Source organism: Rhinopithecus bieti, unplaced genomic scaffold (assembly GCF_001698545.2).
Source record: "Rhinopithecus bieti isolate Rb0 unplaced genomic scaffold, ASM169854v2 scaffold_11401, whole genome shotgun sequence".
Classification (NCBI taxonomy): domain Eukaryota; kingdom Metazoa; phylum Chordata; class Mammalia; order Primates; family Cercopithecidae; genus Rhinopithecus; species Rhinopithecus bieti.
The window spans coordinates 1,559,959-1,572,102 of record NW_016807151.1 but is presented as its reverse complement, the minus strand read 5'-3'; positions in this window follow the sequence as shown (position 1 = coordinate 1,572,102).

Here is a 12,144-nt window from a genome sequence, read left to right as displayed (position 1 = left end):
GATTTAAGAGGTGTCCAAAGACAATGAGAGAATAAGATGCAAGAGAGGGATCATCGATAGAGCAAATTCTCAGAGCTAAGAGCAGATGGAATCAACAGCAACAGGTCATTCTTTTGAAATGGCAGCTTCGGCCAGGCACTGTGACTCACACCTGTAATCCCAGTACTTTGGGAGGCCGAGGTGGGCGGATCACGAAGTCAGGAGATCGAGACCATCCTGGCCAACATGGTGAAACCCTGTCTCTACTAAAAATACAAAAATTAGCCAGGTGTGGTGGCGGGCGCCTGTAGTCCCAGCTATACTCGGGAGGCTGAGGCAGGAGAATCGCTTGAACCCGGGAGGCAGAGCTTGCAGTGAGCTGGGACCATACCACTGAGCTCCAGCCTGGCGACAGAGCGAGACTCCATCTCAAAAAAAAAAAGATATGGCAGCTTCAGCAGCCCAATGTCCAGTATCAGGAGAGTGGCTTGATGGCTTGATAAAATCACAGTGCAGTAACAAGTGGGAATGTTATACTTCTGTGACAAAACATAGGAAGTGTTTGGGTTATAATGTTAACTGGAGAAAAAAAACAAATATAAAATGGTTTATGAGCTCATAGAAAACAATATGTATGACTGAGAAATAACTGTGTAGTACTTAAAATTGTGGTATTAAGATAATGGGATTGTGGGCATTCATTCTCTCCTTTGAGGATGATGTTATATTTGTCTTTTCAATAGAAAATGTTTAGAAGAACAAACAATCTTCTTCCAAAAGAAGAGAGAAAGGACAGATTAATCAAGGTAAAGTCCTTAAGTGGTCTCTAAAGTGATTTCTTCCTTTTCAACATCAATGTCTCAATGTCAGATGGCAGAATTTGGACTAAAACACAAAAATCCTAAAGAGGAAAAGATAGCATGAGCTAGGGTACGTATGGAAGGTTTCACAGAGTACATGCGGCTTAACCTGGGTCTTGAACAATGAGAACAATGGGTAGCATTTGTTAAAGGAAGGAAAAAGAAAAGGGAGAGGAGGGGGTATCATAGAGGAAAGCAAAGGCAAGAAGGTAGAAATGGACAGAATGTGACCTCAGACAGGGCTGCTTAACTAAAGGAAAAGTTATTTGGAGGAATTTGAAGACAAAAGAGCAAATAAATAGGATAAGGTCAGATTTAGACCTGCCATGAGTTAGACCATGCCAATGCCTGCCATGATCTAAACTAAATAACTACCTCAGTCTACCTAAATCACTAGGGAAGACTTTCTGCCTATCGGAAGGGAAGCCCATGGAGAGAGACACATCCTGAGTGCCCACGACCATGGGTAAAACATTTAAACCAGGATCCTGGGTTGGATGAATTGGGCTGGAGACGTCTACTCCTCCTGCACAGTCTGATAGCAATAATGGCAAATAAGAGTGTTCTTGAGGCAGATCCCACGCCTTGCCTCCCTGTCTACTGCAGTTTTTCTCACCTCCTTTGTCTCTAAGCCCCCGCCCCGTAAGACACAAGCTGCCGCAGATCAACTGGCTCAATCCTCTGCCCACATTCTCCATGGTCATTTCCTGCTATAGCCCCAAACCCACGGGCAGCTCTCCCGAGGCATGCCAAAAATCCACATTAGAATCACGGCAACAGTTGGTGAAGGTTATTTTTAGAGTCACCCTCATTCTCTGGCATTATACTAACTCCAACTCGCATATGACTGTGTTCTAAAACTCATCGACTCTGGCTCAAACTTAGAATGAGAAGAATGATAATAATCTAGGTCTTCTTGCTCTTCCATCTTGTCATGAGTTTCCATCAATTACATGAACAAAGCCAAACCCACATGAACTATACATCTGTCACAACTTCTCTGCTTCTCTAGAACACCCTTCTCGCCCAAATCCCGAGACAGAATCTTCCTAGAATGGAGACAGCTGCTCTGGGGCCTCCTATAGTTGTGGGCATCACTTCTGCAGGAGGCCATACCTGATCTCCTCATAGTGCCCGTGATACCTGTCACTGCATTTACTGCGTGGAGTTAAAATTGGCCACGTGGAATTAAATCTTCATTGTCTGCTCGCCAGTAGATTATAAGTTCCTCAAGGGCAGGGACCTTGTCAGTTTCATCTCTTCGTTCCCCAGTGCCTACTGCAATGCTTGGCGGTCATAGGGTTCCATTAATACTTGTTGAATGAATAAATGAAAGTACGTACAAGAACTAAGCTCCAAGCTGGTCTCTTACCCCTCATCCTACCAATCCCTGCCCCCTAAGGTGGTGAATTAGCCTAAGTGGGGAGCCTGAGCTTGCCCATAGTTCTTTGCTACCAAGGCCAGGAGAGAAGTACTGTGGCATCTGCACATCCATCCTGGCACGGACACAGTATAACGTCTCAAACTTCCAAGAATGCTAAGAAATGTGGGATTCCTCTGCTACATGCTATGAAACCAACCAGAGATTGCTTGAGAAATATTAAGGCCGCCTCAGACGTGACATTGGCTTGGCCTTGTGCGGAGTTCAGTACACTATAGTAATTGGCACCAGCAAACACTCACTAAATGTAGTGAACTAAGGCTCTCCACAGAAATAGAGGAAGAACATCTCTGCCCTTTAGGAAATGACAATCTCCAAACCATAAAGTGCGTTTACCAAAATTGAATTTTATAGACTCTTGGATAAAAATTGTGAGAAGCTGAATGATAAAATTATCTGCCCACAAACAACTCTGTGTGGAAGTCATCCACCATTTTAAAGAGAAAATTAAGAAACTTCTAGACTGGCACTGCCCAGAATAACTTTCTGAGATGATGGAACTGCTCTATAACCCCGTGCTCTCCAATGAAGCAGCCACTAGCCACAAATGGCTATTGACCACTTGCAGTATGGCTGGTGCAACTGAGGAACCGAATTTTTAATGTCATTTAATTTTAATTAATTTTAATTTAAATATCCACATGTGGGTAGTGGCTACCATATTGGACAGTGTAACTCTAGACCATGAACAAAAGTATGACGGCTGCCATGTGGAAAACTAAATACAGAAACTGCCAACATATGACACATGATTCAGATCCGATCACAATTGCTGGACTTGTTTCATGATAGGCACTGATGTCTATGGCAAACACAACTCTCTAGACCGGACCTGTGAAATGAGAATAATACAAATAATAGTAACTACCTCATACCTGCCTCAGCTTAACCAGCACTGTTTCCTTGTAACCTTCTGAGAATCAACTTGAAATTCACAGTTTGGGTTTGCTGGGCAGTCTCTGCCTGACACGTGGGCCAAAATCGAACTCAGCCACCATCACGTGTGGCCACGGCAGATGTCTGAGAAAGTCCGCAAAATAAAAGACATCAGCAAATAAAACATCCGCAGTGAAAACGAACACTTCATAAATATAAAAGCAAACTTCCAAAACTCCCCACTCACCCATCAAATAAAATGCATTGCTGAGCGTGCCGGTCAAAGGTTCGCAGACTCCTGCAGGGAAGGCCAGCCGGTGGGACTGTCCTTCCAGGCACTGCCCTGGGTGTCCCCGTGTCCCTCCCACTTCCCCCACCCTACAGACCCCATGTCCTCCCTTTACCCACCCTGCACCCGAAGTGCTCCTTCACCGCAGCCTGCCATGTCTGTCCCACTCCATCCAAATAAGTAATTTGTGTTGGCCTCTTCTTTCTTAGAGCTTACTAGAATTTAATTTTTTGAACCCAAGAAGCAGAGGTTGCAGTGAGCCAAGATCACTCTACAGCATTCTGGCCTGGATAACAGAGTGAGACCCCGTCTCAAAAAAAAAAAAAAAAAAAAAGTACACCATGCCTTAGCAGTGTCTATAAAGTATTCTTCTGATGTTCACTATTCACTCTGTTGACATGATGTAATACATCCAAAGTTTTCTTTTTGATTGGTTGGTCTTGTATTTGGAGATAAGTTCTTCCAAGTCACGGTATGGTATCCAATGTAGGGGTTGAAAACACTGGGTTTAGATGAGGACAGAGCTGACTTTGAATATAATTTTACTATTGATTAACCATGTATCTTTAGGCATAGTTTTTTTTTCTAAGCTTTGATTTCCTCATCTTAAAATGGAAAATGTTAATGCCTTCTTCATAGTGTTGTATGAAAATAAGTTAGATAATCAGTTAAGTTTCCCAATACAGTAATTGGCATCTAGTTAAATGTACAATGATGGTTATTATTGCTCAAGTCTTTGCTGAAATTTTATTTAAGAATTTTGCAACTGTGTGTGTAAATGAAATTGGCTTCTAATAGAAGTTTTAAGGAATCTTCCTTCTCAGTGTTAATAATAGCACCTATTTAACTCACAGAATTAATTTGGGATCATGCCATCTCTCCTGTTTTTCTAAAAAGAACTTTAATTTTTTATTACACATTGTAGACAAAGCTGAATATACAGAGAAGCAAAATTATGAATATTAAAATGAGCGATAATCTCACTACCTCCAAATAAGCATTGTTAACATTAGATTCGTCCAGATATTTTTTTTCTTTTTCTTTTTTTTTTTTTTTAGATGCAGCCTTGCTCTGTCGCCCAGGCTGGAGTGCAGTGGTGTGATCTCGGCTCACTGCAAGCTCCACCTCCCAGGTCCATGCCATTCTCCTGACTCAGCCTCCCAAGTAGCTGGGACTACAGGTGCCCACCACCACGCCCGGCTAATTTTTTATATTTTTAGTAGAGATGGGGTTTCACCGTGTTAGCCAGGATGGTCTCGATCTCCTGACCTCATGATCCTCCTGCCTCAGCCTCCCAAAGTGCTGGGATTACAGGCGTGAGCCACCACGCCCGGACTCATCCAGATATTTTTAATGTATAAATTCACACACACACACACACACAAAATGCTGATAAAAAACTGTGATCAGACTGTACATAAAGTTTTGTTTCATTCAACAATTGATTATGAACATCTTTTCATCTTAATAAATAATACTTCCAAAACTTAAATTTTAATGGTGGCATGTATTCCAAGATATGAACCTAATGTAAGTTGTTTTGCAAATTCCCAAGTGTTAGACATTGAGGTGGTTTCCAATATTTTACCATTATAAGCAATGCTGTGGCAAACATTGTGCTGGATCTTTTGAATAGCTTTCGGTCCATCCTCTACCCTTCTCTACCATGTTGTTTGGTTGGGGAGGCTGATCTTTACATCACTGGGCTTCCTTGCCCTCTGGCTTCTAGTAGGTTTGGCCAATGGGAGGCACCAGCAAGAAATCCGAGGGTAGGAAAAAACGGAGATCAGGATATTTCTGCCCCAAGCTCGCTCCCCAAAGGGCTACTGATTGGCTGTGTCCTTGAACTAGATGATACCGCACCTGGTTGGAGGTTCTCTCTTACTGTTACCCTCCCTGGGTTCCTGTAACAGCTCCCTACCCCTGCACCTTCATGCTTAGGGTGGTAAGGTATCCCTCCTGTTCCTAGCCCCAGAGTACTCCACCATCCTTTCTTGATTTCCCTTAACCCTGCCCACACCTTTATAAATAGTCCTTCATTAAACTCACTTCACTTTTCCAGTTTAAGTGTGCCATCTGTTTCTTGCCAGAAAATATAAACAACTTTGTAAGTAAATTTCTCTACCTTTTTTTGCTATTAGCATAGAATACATTTCTGCAACTGGAATTATTTGATCCCACAGCATGTGTATTTTTAAAAACTTTTCTAATATAGCCAACTTGTTTTCCAGTATACCGTCCTTCACCAGCCGTCAGGCCCCTTGTCCAAAGTAGGTATTAATAATTTTATTTTCATCTTTCTCTGTGTTCATAAACATTTCTATAATACAGGGATCATCCCATCTCTGAAAGTGTGTGTAGGAGGGAAGATTACCTATTAATTATCGCAGTCTTTTTTTTGGTGTTTCTTGCATAACTTTCTCAGTATTTTCCTCTGCTATGAGCTATTACAAATTGACATGCTAGCCCATACTTGGCCTCTAAGAATTCATTAAAATTGGCCAGCCATGGTGGCTCTTGCCTGTAATCTCAGTACTTTGGGAAGCTGAGGTGGGAGGATGACTTGATCTGAAGAGTTTGAGGCCAGCCTGAGCAACATAGCAAGACCTCGACTCTACTAAGAATCATAAAAAGATTATTAGCTGGGGCTGGGCGCGGTGGCTCACGCCTGTTATCCCAGCACTTTGGGAGCCAAGGCGGGTGGATCACCTGAGGTCAGGAGTTCGAGACCAGCCTGACCAACATGGTGAAACGCCGTCTCTACTAAAAATACAAAAAATTAACCAGGCATGGTGGCACATGCCTGTAATCCCAGCTACTTGGGAGGCTGAGGCAGGAGAATCACTTGAACCCGGGAGGTGGAGGTTGCAGTGAGCCAAGATCGCACCATTGCACTCCAGCCTGGGCAACAAGAGTGAAACTCCATCTCAAAAAAAAAAAAAAAAAAGATTAGCTGGGTATATTGGTGCACACATGTAGTACTAGCTACTCCAGAGGCTAAGGCAGGGGGATTGCTTGAGCCCAGGAAATAGAAGCTGCAGTGAGCCATGATCACGCCACTGCACTCCAGCCTGGGTGGCAGAGTGAGACTCTGTCTCAAAAATAGTAGTAATAATTCATTAAAATGTTAGCTGATTTTATCTTACCTATTTGTACTTGGGCCTTCTCTTTCCCCTCCCTCTGCCTAAGGTGAAGACGTTTATGTGTCACATTTCTCCTTGCAGGGCTTTGTCACTCTTTGGATTTCAGTGAACTTGGTTGCCTTATAACCACAGCTCATTGATGGATGCGAGAAAAGTTGTGATTTTGTAGGTTATCTGGCTTTTTCTTGTGACTTCCTACATTTGGAGCTGAAGTAAAACTTCCCGTTTAATTTTTTGAACATGTAATTAAATGTGAACATTTTAATAAAAATAAAACACAGAACTATATTTGATTCCACATTCAATATGCATGCAGTTGCTAATGGAAGAAATTAATGTCTTACCTCTCACATGTGACATGGAAAACTACTTACATAAAATTGAAGAGTCATATGAATTGTTTCTTAGTGAAAAATGTTCCCCAGACACCGTGTGCACTTGCAGTGAATACTGTTCAATTTGTGATTACCTCTGGAACTACTGATTCAAACACAGAAACAAGAAAGGAAATGGACGCTGGAAACTACTGAAGAAAGATACTTCATTCGGCAAGAATCTATTGTGTCTATGCTATCTGAAAGGCATGACTTGATGAGTTAATTTGCCTTTGCCAACCTACATGTTTCCCCCACTGAAATCCTCTGCAAAGTCCAAAACCATGTCTGTTTCCAATGCTGGCAGTGGTATAGCCCACAGAGCTACAGAGTATTCAGAAGCAGTCACGTTTGGTTTTGAGGACACAGGATAAGCAGAGTGGAGAAGCATTTCCCTGAGGCTTGAATGGTATAAATCCTGACAGCGAAGGCCCTCCAAAGCAGAGACACAGGGCAGGGGCCCCTCTCACCCGGGTCTAAGGGCAGTATTGATCTAACTCATATCTGTTCTGATGATTAAATGAGGTAGTATATCTAAAGGACTTCACATAGTACTTGTCTCCCAGTAAAGCTGCAACACATGAAAGCTATTATAAACATGTCATTATTTCTTATCATTGATGACTATTAGCTTGAAGTATCGTAAAGATACTGATTTCAGTCCCTCTGGCTTTTATTTGGATTCCAAGGTCCAAAATAATTATATTTGGTATTTCTTTAAATGTTACCAACCCCTTCTTAGTTGTATAAAGTATTCCTTATTATTGTCAAAGTTCAAAAATTAAAAATATGTATTCAGGTTCCTTTTTTTAATGTTTTGTTTGTTTGTTTATTTGTTTTTCTCCCTGAGACTAGCTCTGTCACCCAGGCTTGGAGTGCAGTGGCATGATCTCGGCTCACTGCAACCTCCGCCTCCAGGGTTCAAGTTATTCTCGTGCTTCAGCCTCCTGAGTAGCTGGGATTACATGTGCATACCACCACACCCAACTAATTTTTGTATTTTTAGTTGAGACGGGTTTTCACCATGTTGGCCAGGCCAGTCTCGAACTACTGACCTCAAGTGATCCACCCACCTTGGCCTCCCAAAGTGCTAGGATTACAAGTGTGAGGCACAGCACCCAGCCAGGTTCCTTTTTTTTAAATGATAAGATTTGATATGATCCTGGGTACACCTTTGAATTTCAGGCTCAGCTGATTTTTTTGTTTCCAATTCTAGGAAATGGTCTTCTATTACAATCCTGAGTAAACTTCTAGTCTATTACTTGCTCGGAAACTCCTTATAATGTACATTTGTATGCATTTCTGTGCCCTGTTGCCTAGGTGAATAATTTTGCTGGTAATATCATCATCATTTTACTCAATCCTTCTGCATCTTGGATTTGTTTTTTTCAATTAAATCTTTGGCATTGCTGCCTGGCTATACTGTAGATTTGATACATGGTTTTAGACTTTCATTAAGCATTAAACAAGTATTATCTTAATCCTGATAGCACTTACAGATACATTGAAATAGTTTTCTTCCTAAACTGTTTTTTCTCTAACATCTTCATGAGATCCCAAGCAGTCCTAAAATTCTGCTTGGAATGTGTATTTCTACAATTGGTTTGCTTTGTCTTTTCATATTATAACTTTTCAAATTGTCTTAGGATATTTTTCCACTTTCCTTGTTATTCTGTGAGTGTTTTTTCCTCCTGATTTTTGATGTTGAATTTTTTTGTTTCATTGACATTTTAGATGATTTTGTCAGTTCCAGCACATATCACATACATAATAAAATGTGTGTACAGGGCCGGGCACAGTAGCACACACCTGTAATCCTAGCACTTTGGGAGGCCGAAGTGGGTGGATCACGAGGTCAGGAGATCGAGACCATCCTGGCTAACACAGTGAAACCCCATCTCTACTGAAAATACAAAAAACTAGCCAGGCACGGTGGCATGCACCTTTAGTCCTAGCTACTCGGGAGGCTGAGGCAGGAGAATCACTTGAACCTGGGAGGCGGAGGTTGCAGTGAGCCAAGATCGTGCCACTGTACTCCAGCCTGGTGACAGAGCAAGCCTCTGGCTCAAAAAAAAAAAAAAAAAAAAAAAGTGTTTACATTCATTGATTAAACCTTACAGATAAGCTGAGAAAATGTACATTTACATTTAGGGTATCAACCGTGTTAGAAACCCTCAATGCACACACATAACCTTGAGATTTAAAAAATAATGAAAGCAGGCGAGGCACAGTGGCTCACGCCTGTAATCCCAGCACTTTGGGGGGCTGAGGTGGGTGGATCGCTTGAGGTCAGGAGTTTGAGACTAGCCTGACCAATATGGTGAAAACCCTGTCTCTACTAAAAATACAAAAATGAGCCAGGTATGGTGGCAAGTGCCTGTAGTCCCAGCTACTCAGGAGGCTGAGACAGGAGAATTGCTTGAACCTGGGCGGCGGAGGTTGCAGTGAACCGAGATCGTGCCACTGCACTCCAGCCTGGGCGATAGAATGAGACCATCTCAAAAAATAAAAATAAAAATAACAAAAGCAGAGTCATTAATTTATTGGTCTTCCCAATGATATCCTAATTAGTTGTATCAATATCTTTATAAAACACTTGAAAATTAAATAAAATGTGAGCCAAGAAGCAAAGTTTAGCAGTTAGCTTCATTTTGGTGAGGCTAATGTTAAGTAAAATGTTGTCAGTTCTTTTCAAGAAAAGCCTTGGTTTCCTAAGATGGCAAATGAGAACTGGCTTCTTGTGCCACCTCCTCATACAGAATTTTTTTCCTACTGAGAACTTCCACCAGCAATTGGTCAGCTATTGGGTTGATCTGGGTCCTATTCGTGAATATCCAGATCATTATGCTCAGTAGGCAGAGACTGCCAGCATAACCAGAATTTTATTTTTTTATGTCATTTAAAAAATTATTTTGTGGCCGGGCGCGGTGGCTCAAGCCTGTAATCCCAGCACTTTGGGAGGCCGAGACGGGCGGATCACGAGGTCAGGAGATCGAGACCATCCTGGCTAACACTGTGAAACCCTGTCTCTACTAAAAAATACAAAAAACTAGCCGGGTGAGGTGGCGGGCGCCTGTAGTCCCAGCTACTCGGGACGCTGAGGCAGGAGAATGGCGTGAACCCGGGAGGCGGAGCTTGTCGTGAGCTGAGATCTGGCCACTGCACTCCAGCCCCGGCGACAGAGTGAGACTCCGTCTCAAAAAAAAAAAAGAAAAAAAATTATTTTGTATGTGTTGATCAAAGCAATACATGCTAGTACTTAAAAAAAAAAATAGACCCACAAGCCTTTAGCAAACACCATCTATTAATACTCTATGTTTCTTTTTGTTTTGAGAGAGTCTCACTCTGTTGCCCAGGCTGGAATGCAGTGTCACGACCTCAGCTCACTGCAACCTCCACCTCCCGGGTTCAGGCGATTCTCCTGCCTCAGGCTCCCGAGTAGCTGGGATTACAGACACACTCTACCATGCCTGGCTAGTTTTTTGTATTTTTAGTAGAGACAGGGTTTCACCATGTTGGCCAGGCTGGTCTTGAACTCCTGACCTCAAGTGATCCACCCACCTCAGCCTCCCAAAGTGTTGGGATTACAGGCGTGAGCCACCATGCCCGGCCTCTTTAATTGTTTCTTGCTTAAGGCCGTTGACATTGTCAGGACAGGGAGGAGCAGCCTTTAGATCCACCGTTGATTTTCATCAGCTACATTGCTGAAACATTCTGGTCACAGCTTTTCTGATTGCGCTCTGACCCATTTCTGTATTCCAATATCAACTATTAGCATTGTCAGTCCAAAGTTATTTAAGCAACCTCCCTCCCCGTCACTATTTCATTTGGTTTGCATGGGTTTTCTAAATATATTTCTATTCTATGTGATTTTACATGCTTAAAGATTCCCTAACCATGTAAACACATTTTTGTAACTGTACACCATCAATTTCTTATTAGGGTATACTCAAACTTGTTGTTTTCCCTTAATCTTTTCTCCCTCCTCTTTTACATAATGAGTTTATCTTGCCAATACTCCTGATTCTAATATTTCGTTAATATTTCTAGTCCAGAGCCTCCTCCCCACATCCCTCATGCTAGCTCTAAAATCTTCTGTTTATTCAGATAGTCGATACTGCATTGTCTCTCTACCTCACATGATATTCTTGGGCAAAAACTTACCTTCTTTTATATGAACTACAACACATGACATCTCTGCGTTGTCTTGGACCACTTATTTCCTATGCAATATTAAAATAGTTTAGTCTTCTGAGAACAGGTGGCATTTATCCAGTTTTATGGATGACAAAATGCCTCACAGAGAATTTTTCTTTTTTTTTCAGACAGTCTTGCTCTGTCGCCCAGGTTGGAGTGCAGTGGTGCTATCTTGGCTCACTGCAACCTCCACCTCCTGGGTTCAAGTGATTCCCCTGCCTCAGCCTCCCAAGTAGCTGGAACTATAGGCGTGGGCCACCTTGCCTGGCTTATTTTTGTACTTTTAGTAGAGACAGGGTTTCACTGTGTTGGCCAGGCTGGTTTCGAACTCCAGACCTCAAGTGATCTGCCCACCTTGGCCTCCCAAAGTGCTGGGATTATAGGTATGAGTCACCATGCCCAGCTGACTTCTTGATCCATCAAAAGTTACAGAATAAATTGAAGGCAGAACTAGAACCTAAACTCAGATTTCCAGTCCAATGGTCATTACATAAAACTATACTGCCTTCTACCCCCTAGGTTTCTTGGTAGGTGAAAGTATCAAACTTTCCCTGTGCCAGAGAAGTTAGCTTTGTTTAGTCTTTACTAAGTTTGTCCTAACCAGAGGGAGAGGGAAAATATACATAAACCACAGAAAGGCTTTTCAAAGGACTCTCACAGTTGATTCCTTGAATTCTAAAGATCTTCAACCCACATCTATCTGAAAAGGAAGAATTTGGTAATTTACTTCTACAAGCACTGTACAAAAGTAGTCATTTCCCTAAGTTTTCACCTACTGAGAATTATTACTATTATTATTATTTAGAGATGGTGCCTTGCTCTGTCACCCAGGCTGAAGTGCAGTGGCTGCTCACAGGCACGATCACAGCTCACTGCAGCCTTGAACTCCTGTGTCCAGTTGGTCCTCCCACCTTGGCCTCCTAAGTAGCTGGGACTACAGGTGCTTGCCATCACGCCCAGCTAATCAAAAAAAAAAAAATTATTT